Here is a 13,343-nt window from a genome sequence, read left to right as displayed (position 1 = left end):
TTTGTCCACCAGTCAGTCTTCCACGCAGTCCTTCCATGTCACCGAAATCAGCACTCCTCCAGCTCCTCCACCTCAGCCTCCTTCCCCCCAGTCTGCCCCCTCCCAGCAAAATTTGGCATTTGAACCGGCATACTCTGAGGAACTGTTTTCTGGACCCTTCCCACAGTCACAAACCACTTGTCCGGTTGCTGCTGAGCAATTTTCCGATGCCCAGGTCTTCCACCGGTCGCAGTCTGTGGGTGATGATGACATTATTGACGTAGTGGAAGAAGTGTGTAAAGAGGTGTCGGACGATGAGGAGACACGGTTGTCAGACAGTGGTGAAGTTGTTGTCAGGGCAGGAAGTCCGAGGGGGGAGCAGACTGAGGGATCTGAGGATGATGAGGTGACAGACCCAAGCTGGGTTGATAGGCCGTGGTGGGGCCAGACGGAGAGGCAGGGCCAGAGCTGGTGCATCAGCGCCAAATGTTGCCCGTAGTCAAGCTCCCGTGGCGAGGGCTAGATTTTCAGAAGTCTGGAGGTTCTTTAAAGAAACACCGGATGACCGACGGACTGTGGTGTGCAACCTTTGCCAAACCAGGATCAGCAGGGGTTCCACCACTACTAGCTTAACTACCACCAGTATGCGCAGGCATATGAATGCTAAACACCCCACTCAATGGCACCAAGCCCGTTCACCTCCGGCCGGGCACACCACTGTTCCTTCCCCTGTGTCATCTGCTAGTCAGCCCCCTGCCCAGGACCACGGCCCAAACACCTCCCGTGCGAAAACCGTAAAAGGAAGTATAGCGCAACCCACCCACACGCCCAAGCCCTCAACGTCCACATCTCCAAGTTGCTTAGCCTGGAGATGCTGCCCTATAGGCTGGTAGAGACCGAGGCCTTTCGAAACCTCATGGCGGCGGCCGCCCCTCGGTATTCGGTCCCCAGCCGCCACTACTTTTCCCGATGTGCCGTCCCAGCCCTGCACAAGCACGTGTCAGAGAACATCATCCGAGCCCTGACCAACGCCGTTTCTGACAAGTTCCACCTGACCACGGACACGTGGACGAGTGCTGCTTGGGCAGGGCCACTATATATCGCTGACGGCACATTGGGTTAACTTGGTGGAGACTGGGACCGAGTCTAACCCTGGGGCTGCTCATATACTGCCGACGCCGAGGATTGCGGGGCCTACCTCGTCCAGGTCTCAAAGGCCTACTATGCCTCCTCCTCCTCCCACCCCTCCTCCACCTCCTCCTCCGAATTACCATCCGTGGGCATGGCGCCATTAGTCGGTAGCTCTAGGCACAGCAGCAGTGCCGTCGCTAAGCGACAGCAGGCGGTGCTCAAACTGCTGAGCCTAGGCGATAAAAGGCACACCGCCCAAAAGCTATTACAGGGCATCACGGCGCAGACTGATCTGTGGCTGGCACCGCTGAACCTGAAGCCAGGCATGGTTGTGTGTGACAACGGCCGTAACCTGGTGGCGGCTCTGCAACTCGGCAGACTGACACATGTGCCATGCCTGGCCCATGTGTTAAATCTCATAGTTCAGCGTTTCCTCAAGACATACCCCAATCTGTCTGATTTGCTCACGAAGTTGCGCCGCATCTGTGCGCATTTCAGGAAGTCCAGCACAGATGCTGCCATTCTCAGGGCAGCGCAGCGCCGCCTCCAACTGCCTGCTCACCGACTTTGGTGCGACGTGCTCACGAGGTGGAATTCAACATTAACCATGTTATCCAGAGTTTACCAGCAGCGCAGAGCGATTGTAGACTGCCAGATGTCAACTTCCACCAGAACTGGTAGTCAGGTCAGTCAGCTTCCTCAAGTCTACAATGAGGAGTGGACGTGGATGTCTGATATCTGTCAGGTGCTGAGTAACTTTGAGGAGTCAACACAGATGGTCAGTGGCGATGCCGCCATCATCAGCCTCACCATCCCGCTGCTTGGCCTGTTGAAAAACTCTCTGGTCAGCATGAAGTCGGAAGCTTTGCGCTCGTCACAAGAGACGGGGGAAGAAGATTCCCTAGTTGATAGCCAAAGCACCCTCAGGTCTGTTTCTCAGCGCATATCGGAGGAGGTGGAGGAGGATGAGGAGGAAGAGGAGGAGAATGTTGGCGAGACAGAAGAGGGGACCATTGTTCAGTCCTTCACTGTTCAGCGTGTATGGGCAGAAGAAGAGGAGTTGGAGGAGGAGGAAATGGGCAGTCAGGCCAGTGAGGGGAGTGAATTCTGGCACGTTGGGACTCTGGCGCATATGGCAGATTTCATGCTAGGCGGCCTATCCCGTGACCCTCGCATTCAAAGAATTTATTCCAGCACCGATTACTGGGTGTTCACTCTCCTGGACCCACGGTACAAGCAAAATCTTTCCACTCTCATCCCTGGAGAGGAAAGGAGTGTGAGAATGCATGAATACCAGCAGGCCCTGGTGCACAAGCTGAAACAGTATTTCCCTTCTGACAGCGCTAGCGGCAGAGGGCGTACTTCTGCGGGACAAGTAGCGAGGGAGAGTAGGCGAGCAGGCAGCTTGTCCAGCACTGGCAGGGGTACGCTTTACAAGGCCTTTGCCAGTTTTATGTCACCCCAGCAAGACACTGTCACCTGTCCCCAGTCTCGGCAGAGTAGGGCTGATCTTTACAGAAAGATGGTGAGGGAGTACTTAGCTGACCATACCATCGTCCTAAATGATCACACAGCTCCCTACAACTACTGGGTTTCAAAGCTGGACATGTGGCACGAACTGGCGCTGTACGCCTTGGAGGTTCTTGCCTGCCCTGCCGCTAGCGTGTTGTCCGAGCGGGTTTTCAGTGCAGCTGGTAGCATCATCACCGATAAGCGTACACGCCTGTCGACTGACAGCGCTGACAGGCTGACGCTTATCAAGATGAATAAAGCCTGGATTTCTCCGCATTTCCATTCTCCACCAGGTGAAAGAAGCTCAACCTGAATAATGTATGCACTCCTCCTCCTCATTGTCCTCCTTCTCCTCCTCTTTGTACAGTAAAGCAGAGGAAACTGGCTATTTTTTGGCTCTGGCTCTAGCTATAGTACTCTATGTATTTAATTTTTCTGGAGGGCCACCTACCCGGTCCTCTGTTTTAAGCAATTTTTGGGAGTGCCACATACAGGCACTCAATCTATTTAATTTTTCTGGAGGACCACCTACCTGCTCCTCTGGTTTGAAAACTTTTTTGGACTGCCACATACAGGCACTCAATTTATTTAATTTTTCTGGAGGACCACCTACCTGCTCCTCTGGTTTGATAACTTTTTTGGACTGCCACATACAGGCACTCAATTTATTTAATTTTTCTGGAGGACCACCTACCTGCTCCTCTGGTTTGAAAACTTTTTTGGACTGCCACATACAGGCACTATCCAAATTAAATTGTCTCCATAGCAGCCTCCACATGTCGTCTTTTTAGCTGGTTCCACACGTTGTCTCCATTGCTACCTCCACACGTCATCGCCATAGCTGCCTCCAAAAGTCGTCCATATAGCTGCCTCCATACATGGTCTCCTTATCAAACGAACTGTGTCAGGCAGAATTTTGGGTTGTTTTCATGGCTTCCACATCAAACTTGTTAACTTTGTCGCCACCCTGCTGTGTAATCCTCAAAATATACTGGCAAACTTTTATCATTTACCGATATTATTTCAGCGCTTCTTGCGCATCTGTTTACATTCCCCTCACCCGCCATATCCTAAACTTATAAGAACGCTACTACACTTGATCTTATACAAAAGGTTCTTAGAAGTGCTGTTTGGGGAGTAGCCTAGAGACAGGGGCTTGGATTGGCGAAAGCTCGCCTGGCAGCGGAGCGCCAGCTCCATCTCAAGATCCAACTAACATAGTTTTAACTGCAGCACCTTTAATCTACTACTAGTTCACTGCCTCCATACATCGTCCCCTTATCAAACGAGCTGTGTCAGGCAGAATTTTCAGGTGTTTCACCAGATACATAGTGGAACGCGGCCCATCTGTCGCCGCCATGCTGGAGACCTGAAGTTGCAATCATAGCAGCGCAATATGAATGCCCCATACTGTCGCTCTTAATCATGGAAGTCGTCTCCATGGCTGCCTCCACATGTCGTCCCCTTATCAGAAGAGCTGTGTCAGGCTCATTTTTCGGGTGTTTCACCAGATACGTTATGGAACTTGGTCACTATGTCGCCACCATGCTGTGTTATCGACTAAATATACCGTCAACCTTTTGTTCACATAGGAAATCATTTCACCTCCTTTGGTGAAACCTGAGTCCATTTAGGGTATGTCGCCATGCCACTCTCTAGCCTGCTGCTGCTGCCGCTGCCTCTGCATGCCGTCCCTTATAGTGTCAGGGTCAATTATTGGATGTTTTAGATGCTATCTAGCCTCATTCTGTCACTCTGTCATGGCCATGCTGTTGCCCATACTTTTGGCATAATGGTGCGATTAAGCAGCCTCAGAGGCATCCATGCATGCTGCCCCTGCTGTTTCCTGTCCATTTCCGTGGTGTTTCCATCCTTTTCTGAGGTTCCCAGGTGTTTGGCCAAGCTTCCCTGTGCAGAGCCTTGGTCCCCTTGAAAAATGCTCGAGTCTCCCATTGACTTCAATGGGGCTCGTTATTCGAGACGAGCACTCGAGCATCGGGAAAAGTTTGTCTCGAATAACGAGTACCCGAGCATTTTAGTGCTCGCTCATCTCTAGCTACCACCAATCACTCCCTTTCACTGAAACCACCTACTCAATCTGTGCCAAAAATATATGATACAGATGTAAATTTCACATAAATAATCTTCATTAAATACATAGAATTCCCCTTAGGGATAAAAAGCTGAAAATTACGGAGCAACAAACAGACTGACAAACAATGCACAAGACGCAGGTGTAGATAATCATTCAGGCACATATTGACATGCTGAGTAGAAATGAGGACTAGAATAGATCCAAACAAATGCACAAAGACTGCAGAGTATAACACCACAATATCATAAACCCCTATAGTCAACGAGGGTGAACAAAAATTCCATAATGGCATTGATAAGATAGGAGATAACAGGTTATAAATACAGACCACAGGTATGTGCATGGACCCCAACACGTGTTTTGCACCATAGGCTTCTTTTGCAGAAGCAATCAGCTATTCCTTTGAAAAGATGGATAAAACACATTAGATTTTCTCTATTGTTGTTTTTTACTAGAAGAATTGGGCAAAAATACAATAATATATATATATGTATATACAATATACAATCCAATATAGCCTGCCAGCCCCTTTAGTATATAGCCTGCCAGCTCCCTTTAGTATATAGCCAGTCCCCTTTAGTATATAGCCTGCCAGCTCCCTTTAGTATATATCCAGTCCCCTTTAGTATATAGCCGGCCAGTCCCCTTTAGTATATAGCTGTGTAGTATATAGCCGGCCATGTGTAGTATATTGCCAGCCCCCTTTAGCATATAGCCAGCCCAGTGTAGTATATATCCAGCCAGTCCCATTTAGTATACAGCCAGCCAGTCCCCTTTAGTGTATAGCTAGCCCACTTTATTATATAGCCTGATAGCTCCAAAGTATTTAGACAGCCAGTGCCCTTTTGTATTTAGCCTGCCAGCCCCATTTAGTATATAGCCAGCCCCATGTAGTATGTAGCCAGCCACCTGTAGTAAAAATAGCTAGCCAGCCCTGTGTAGTATATAGCCAACCCCTGTGTAATATATAAACAGATATGTGCAGTATATAGCCTGCCAGCCCTCTGTAGTATATAGCCAGCCACCTGTAGTAAATATAGCTAGCTAGCCCCGTGTAGTACATAACCAGCCCCCCGTGTAGTATATAGCCAACCCCCTTAGTTTACAGCCAGCCCCACATAGTATATAGCTAGCCCCTGTGTAGTATATAGCCAGCCATGTGTAGTATATTGCCAGCCCCCTTTAGCATATATATATATATATATAACAGCAAAAAAAGGCAGCACTCCGAGATTTGTGGAAATCAGAAAAACATACTCATTTATTCACACATGTGTCAAGGCTACGTTTCGGCTCCTTGCATCTGGAGCCTTTCTCAAGCCTGAGAAAGGCTCCAGATGCAAGGAGCCGAAACGTAGCCTTGACACATGTGTGAATAAATGAGTATGTTTTTCTGATTTCCACAAATCTCGGAGTGCTGCCTTTTTTTGCTGTTCTATGGTTTGATGGACCTTGGTTCAGGTCCTGGGAATTGCACCCGAGTTCATAACTTTTCCCGAGTGCTGCATCACCTCTTTGTATCTTTATATATATATATATATATATATATATATATATATGTAGTATATATCCAGCCAGTCCCATTTAGTATATAGCCAGTCCATCTTTCGTATAAAGCTAGCCCCCATGTAGTATATAGCCAGACCCCTTTAGTATATAGCGAGCCCCTTGTGTAGTATATAACCAGCCTTCCTTGTAGTATATAGCCAGCCCCCTTTAACATATAGCCAGCCAAGAGTAGTATATAGTTAGCCCCGCATAGTATATGGCCACCCTCTGTAGCATATAGCCAGCCCTGTAGCATATATAGCTATCCAGCCCCTTGCGGTATATACCCAGCCCCATGTGTAGTATATAGTCAGCTCCCTTTATAATATAGCCAGTCCTTGTGTAGTATATAGCCAGCCCTGTGTAGTATATAGCCAGCAAGCCCATGTGTACTATATAGTCAGCCAGCCACCATCTACTATATAGCCAGCCTGCCCCTATGTAGTATATAGACAGCCTGCCCCTATGTGCTATATAGCCAGCCAACCCGTATGTAGCATATATTTAGTCCCCTTTAGTATAGTGCCAGCCATCACACTTTAGCATATAGCCAGCAAGCTCCCTTTAGTATATATAGCTAGACTCCCATTTAGTATATAGACAGCCTCCCAGGTAGTATGTTGCCAGCCCTCTTAAATATATAGTCATCCTCCTTGAAGTTTATTGCCAGCACTCTGTGTAGTATATAGCCAGCCCCCTTTAGTATATTGCCAGGCCATTGTAGTATATAGCTATGTATTATATAGCCAGCCCCATTTAGTATTTAGCCAGCCAGCTCTATATAGTGTATGACCAGCCCCCGGTGTAGTATATAGTCAGCCCACTTTAATATATAGCCAGCCCCATGAAGTATATAGCTAGACCCTGTGTAGTATAATGCCAGTCCTGTGTAGTATATAGCTAGTCCCCGCGTAGTATAAAGCCAGCCCCATGTAGTATATAGCCAGCCAGCTCAATGCAGTAAATAATTAGCCCCCCATGTAATATATAGCCAGCCCCATGTAGTATATAGCTAGTCCCTGTGTAGTATAATGCCAGTTCTGTGCAGTATATAGCTAGTCCCCGCGTAGTATATAGCCAGCCCCGTGTAGTATATAGCCAGCCTCTGTGTAGTATATTGCCAGCCCCCGTGTAGTATATAGCCAGCCTCCGTGTAGTATCTAGCATAGACATGTAGTATCTTGCCAGTCAGCTTCATGTAGTATATAATTAGCCCCACATGCAGTATATAGTCAGCCACCTTTAAAATATTGCCAGCCCCAGTGCAGTATATAGCCAGTCCCCATGCAGTATATAGCAAGCTCCCGTGTAGTATATAGTCATCCCTTGTATAGTATATAGCCAGCCCCCTTTAGTATACAGCCAGCCCTTGTGTAGTATAAAGCTAGCCAACCCCGTGTAGAATAAGGCCAGCCCCCTTAAGTATATAGCAGACCCCGTGTAATACATAGCCAGCCCCCTTCAATATATAGTCAGCCCCTAGTTTGCGCAGCACAATAAAAACTAAGTACTCATCTCTCCGGGCAGTTCCTCTACTTGCTTCAGCTCCAGGTCAGTGATGGGTCGTGCATAAGGCCTGACCAGCGCACACTATGTCAGCGGCAGCTGATGTTATAGCTGCGCGCCCACTGCACAAGGACCTGCGGCTGCTGACGGAGCAAGGGAAGACCTGCGGGGGGCACTGGAAAGGTGAGTTTTGACTTTATGTTTTTTCTTGACTCGAGTATAAGCCGAGTTTGCGTTTTTCGGCACAATTTTTGTGGTGGAAAACTTGGCTTATACTCGAGTATTTATGGTTTCTGTAAAGTTCATCTCATGATGTATAAAATCAGCTCTTATATGTCCAAATTGCCAAAAAATATAGATTTTAATGCCTGTACAGAGGGCAATAAAACTCTGCTCTGAATGGAGCTCAGTTATCACTTTATGGAATTGTCTTCATTACTGATGTTTCATGCTGAGTCTTGTCCTCATCGTGGGCCACAAATTCATTCATATTACGTATTTCAAAGAGCAATTCCTCCTCTGGAGAAATGTATTTCAGTCTTTGCGATAATTCCCAGATCTCTTCTATTTCTACCTGAGATCCTCACAGATGAGCAAAGACCTGATGTAAGAAGAGGATAAATGTGAGCGGCAGAGAGAGACTCAGGGAAGAAGAGGACAAGGAATCATCTCCAGCTGTCACTGTGCAGCCAGGACCTTCATACTGACAGGTAAGTGACCACCAACGACTGACAACCTTCACAGGAGCCCGACACCCCTCACCCAGACATCACAGGACCTGACAACCCTCACCCAGACATCACAGGACCTGACACCCCTCACCCAGACATCACAGGAGCCTGACACCCCTCACCCAGACATCACAGGACCTAACACCCCTCACCCAGACATCACAGGAGCCTGACACCCCTCACCCAGACATCACAGGAGCCTGACACCCCTCACCCAGACATCACAGGAGCCTGACACCCCTCACCCAGACATCACAGGAGCCTGACACCCCTCACCCAGACATCACAGGACCTGACACCCCTCACCCAGACATCACAGGAGCCTGACACCCCTCACCCAGACATCACAGGAGCCTGACACCCCTCACCCAGACATCACAGGACCTGACACCCCTCACCCCGACATCACAGGACCTGACACCCCTCACCCAGACATCACAGGACCTGACACCCCTCACCCAGACATCACAGGAGCCTGACACCCCTCACCCAGACATCACAGGACCTGACACCCCTCACCCAGACATCACAGGACCTGACACCCCTCACCCAGACATCACAGGAGCCTGACACCCCTCACCCAGACATCACAGGACCTGACATCTCTCACCCAGACATCACAGGACCTGACACCCCTCACCCAGACATCACAGGACCTGACACCCCTCACCCAGACATCACAGGACCTGACACCCCTCACCCAGACATCACAGGACCTGACACCCCTCACCCAGACATCACAGGACCTGACACCCCTCACCCAGACATCACAGGACCTGACACCCCTCACCCAGACATCACAGGACCTGACACCCCTCACCCAGACATCACAGGACCTGACACCCCTCACCCAGACATCACAGGAGCCTGACACCCCTCACCCAGACATCACAGGAGCCTGACACCCCTCACCCAGACACCACAGGACCTGACACCCCTCACCCAGACATCACAGGACCTGACACCCCTCACCCAGACATCACAGGACCTGACACCCCTCACCCAGACATCACAGGACCTGACACCCCTCACCCAAACATCACAGGAGCCTGACACCCCTCACCCAGACATCACAGGAGCCTGACACCCCTCACCCAGACATCACAGGAGTCTGACACCCCTCACCCAGACATCACAGGACCTGACACTCCTCACCCAGACATCACAGGACCTGTCACCCCTCACCCAGACATCACAGGACCTGACACTCCTCACCCAGACATCACAGGACCTGACACCCCTCACCCAGACATCACAGGAGCCTGACACCCCTCACCCAGACATCACAGGACCTGACACCCGTCACCCAGACATCACAGGACCTGACACCCCTCACTCAGACATCACAGGACCTGACACCCCTCACCCAGACATCACAGGACCTGACACCCCTCACCCAGACATCACAGGACCTGACACCTCTCACCCAGACATCACAGGAGCCTGACACCCCTCACCCAGGCAGCACAGGAGCCTGACACCCCTCACCCAGACATCACAGGAGCCTGACACCCCTCACCCAGACATCACAGGAGCCTGACACCCCTCACCCAGACATCACAGGACCTGACACCCCTCACCCAAACATCACAGGACCTGACACTCCTCACCCAGACATCACAGGACCTGACACCCCTCACCTAGACATCACAGGAGCCTGACACCTCTCACCCAGACAGCAAAGGACCTGACACCTCTCACCCAGACAGCAAAGGACCTGACACCTCTCACCCAGACAGCAAAGGACCTGACACCTCTCACCCAGACAGCAAAGGACCTGACACCTCTCACCCAGACAGCAAAGGACCTGACACCTCTCACCCAGACACCACAGGACCTGAAACCCCTCACCCAGACACCACAGGAGCCTGACACCCCTCACCCAGACATCACAGGACCTGACACCCCTCACTCAGACATCACAGGAGCCTGACACCCCTCACCCAGACATCACAGGAGCCTGACACCCCACACCCCGACATCACAGGACCTGACACCCCTCACCCAGACACCACAGGACCTGACACCCCTCACCCAGACATCACAGGACCTGACACCTCTCACCCAGACATCACAGGAGCCTGACACCCCTCACCCAGGCAGCACAGGAGCCTGACACCCCTCACCCAGACATCACAGGACCTGACACCCCTCACCCAGACATCACAGAAGCCTGACACCCCTCACCCAGACATCACAGGACCTGACACCCCTCACCCAGACATCACAGGAGCCTGACACCCCTCACCCAGACATCACAGGACCTGACACCCCTCACCCAGACATCACAGAACCTGACACCCCTCACCCAGACATCACAGGACCTGACACCCCTCACCCAGACATCACAGAACCTGACACCCCTCACCCAGACATCACAGGACCTGACACCCCTCACCCAGACATCACAGGACCTGACACTCCTCACCCAGACATCACAGGAGCCTGACACCGCTCACCCAGACATCACAGGACCTGACACCCCTCACCCAGGCAGCACAGGAGCCTGACACCCCTCACCCAGACATCACAGGACCTGACACCCCTCACCCAGACATCACAGGAGCCTGACACCCCTCACCCAGACATCACAGGACCTGACATCTCTCACCCAGACATCACAGGACCTGACACCCCTCACCCAGACATCACAGGACCTGACACCCCTCACCCAGACATCACAGGACCTGACACCCCTCACCCAGACATCACAGGACCTGACACCCCTCACCCAGACATCACAGGACCTGACACCCCTCACCCAGACATCACAGGACCTGACACCCCTCACCCAGACATCACAGGACCTGACACCCCTCACCCAGACATCACAGGACCTGACACCCCTCACCCAGACATCACAGGACCTGTCACCCCTCACCCAGACATCACAGGACCTGACACCCCTCACCCAGACATCACAGGACCTGACACCCCTCACCCAGACATCACAGGACCTGACACCCCTCACCCAGACATCACAGGAGCCTGACACCCCTCACCCAGACATCACAGGAGCCTGACACCCCTCACCCAGACATCACAGGAGCCTGACACCCCTCACCCAGACATCACAGGAGCCTGACACCCCTCACCCAGACATCACAGGACCTGACAACCCTCACCCAGACATCACAGGACCTGACACCCCTCACCCAGACATCACAGGACCTGACACCCCTCACCCAGACATCACAGGACCTGACACCCCTCACCCAGACATCACAGTCCCTGACACCCCTCACCCAGACATCACAGGACCTGACACCCATCACCCAGACATCACAGGACCTGACACCCCTCACCCAGAGATCACAGGACCTGACACCCCTCACCCAGACATCACAGGACCTGACACCCCTCACCCAGACATCACAGTCCCTGACACCCCTCACCCAGACATCACAGGAGTCTGACACCCCTCACCCAGACATCACAGGACCTGACACTCCTCACCCAGACATCACAGGACCTGTCACCCCTCACCCAGACATCACAGGACCTGACACTCCTCACCCAGACATCACAGGACCTGACACCCCTCACCCAGACATCACAGGAGCCTGACACCCCTCACCCAGACATCACAGGACCTGACACCCGTCACCCAGACATCACAGGACCTGACACCCCTCACTCAGACATCACAGGACCTGACACCCCTCACCCAGACATCACAGGACCTGACACCCCTCACCCAGACATCACAGTCCCTGACACCCCTCACCCAGACATCACAGGACCTGACACCCCTCACCCAGACATCACAGGACCTGACACCCCTCACCCAGACATCACAGGACCTGACACCCCTCACCCAGACATCACAGGACCTGACACCTCTCACCCAGACATCACAGGAGCCTGACACCCCTCACCCAGGCAGCACAGGAGCCTGACACCCCTCACCCAGACATCACAGGACCTGACACCCCTCACCCAGACATCACAGGAGCCTGACACCCCTCACCCAGACATCACAGGACCTGACACCCCTCACCCAGACATCACAGGACCTGACACCCCTCACCCAGACATCACAGGACCTGACACCCCTCACCCAGACATCACAGGAGCCTGACACCTCTCACCCAGACATCACAGGACCTGACACCCCTCACCCAGACATCACAGGACCTGACACTCCTCACCCAGACATCACAGGACCTGACACCCCTCACCTAGACATCACAGGAGCCTGACACCCCTCACCCAGACATCACAGGACCTGACACTCCTCACCCAGACATCACAGGACCTGACACCCCTCACCCAGACATCACAGGAGCCTGACACCGCTCACCCAGACATCACAGGAGCCTGACACCCCTCACCCAGACATCACAGGACCTGACACACCTCACCCAGACATCACAGGACCTGACACCTCTCACCCAGACAGCAAAGGACCTGACACCTCTCACCCAGACATCACAGGAGCCTGACACCCCTCACCCAGACATCACAGGACCTGACACCCCTCACTCAGACATCACAGGACCTGACACTCCTCACCCAGACATCACAGGACCTGACACCCCTCACCCAGACATCACAGGAGCCTGACACCCCTCACCCAGACATCACAGGACCTGACACCCCTCACCCAGACATCACAGCACCTGACACTCCTCACCCAGACATCACAGGACCTGACACCCCTCACCTAGACATCACAGGAGCCTGACACCTCTCACCCAGACAGCAAAGGACCTGACACCTCTCACCCAGACACCACAGGACCTGAAACCCCTCACCCAGACACCACAGGAGCCTGACACCCCTCACCCAGACATCACAGGACCTGACACCCCTCACTCAGACATCACAGGAGCCTGACA

Source organism: Engystomops pustulosus, chromosome 3 (genome assembly GCF_040894005.1).
Source record: "Engystomops pustulosus chromosome 3, aEngPut4.maternal, whole genome shotgun sequence".
Taxonomy (NCBI): domain Eukaryota; kingdom Metazoa; phylum Chordata; class Amphibia; order Anura; family Leptodactylidae; genus Engystomops; species Engystomops pustulosus.
This window is presented reverse-complemented; position numbering follows the sequence as displayed.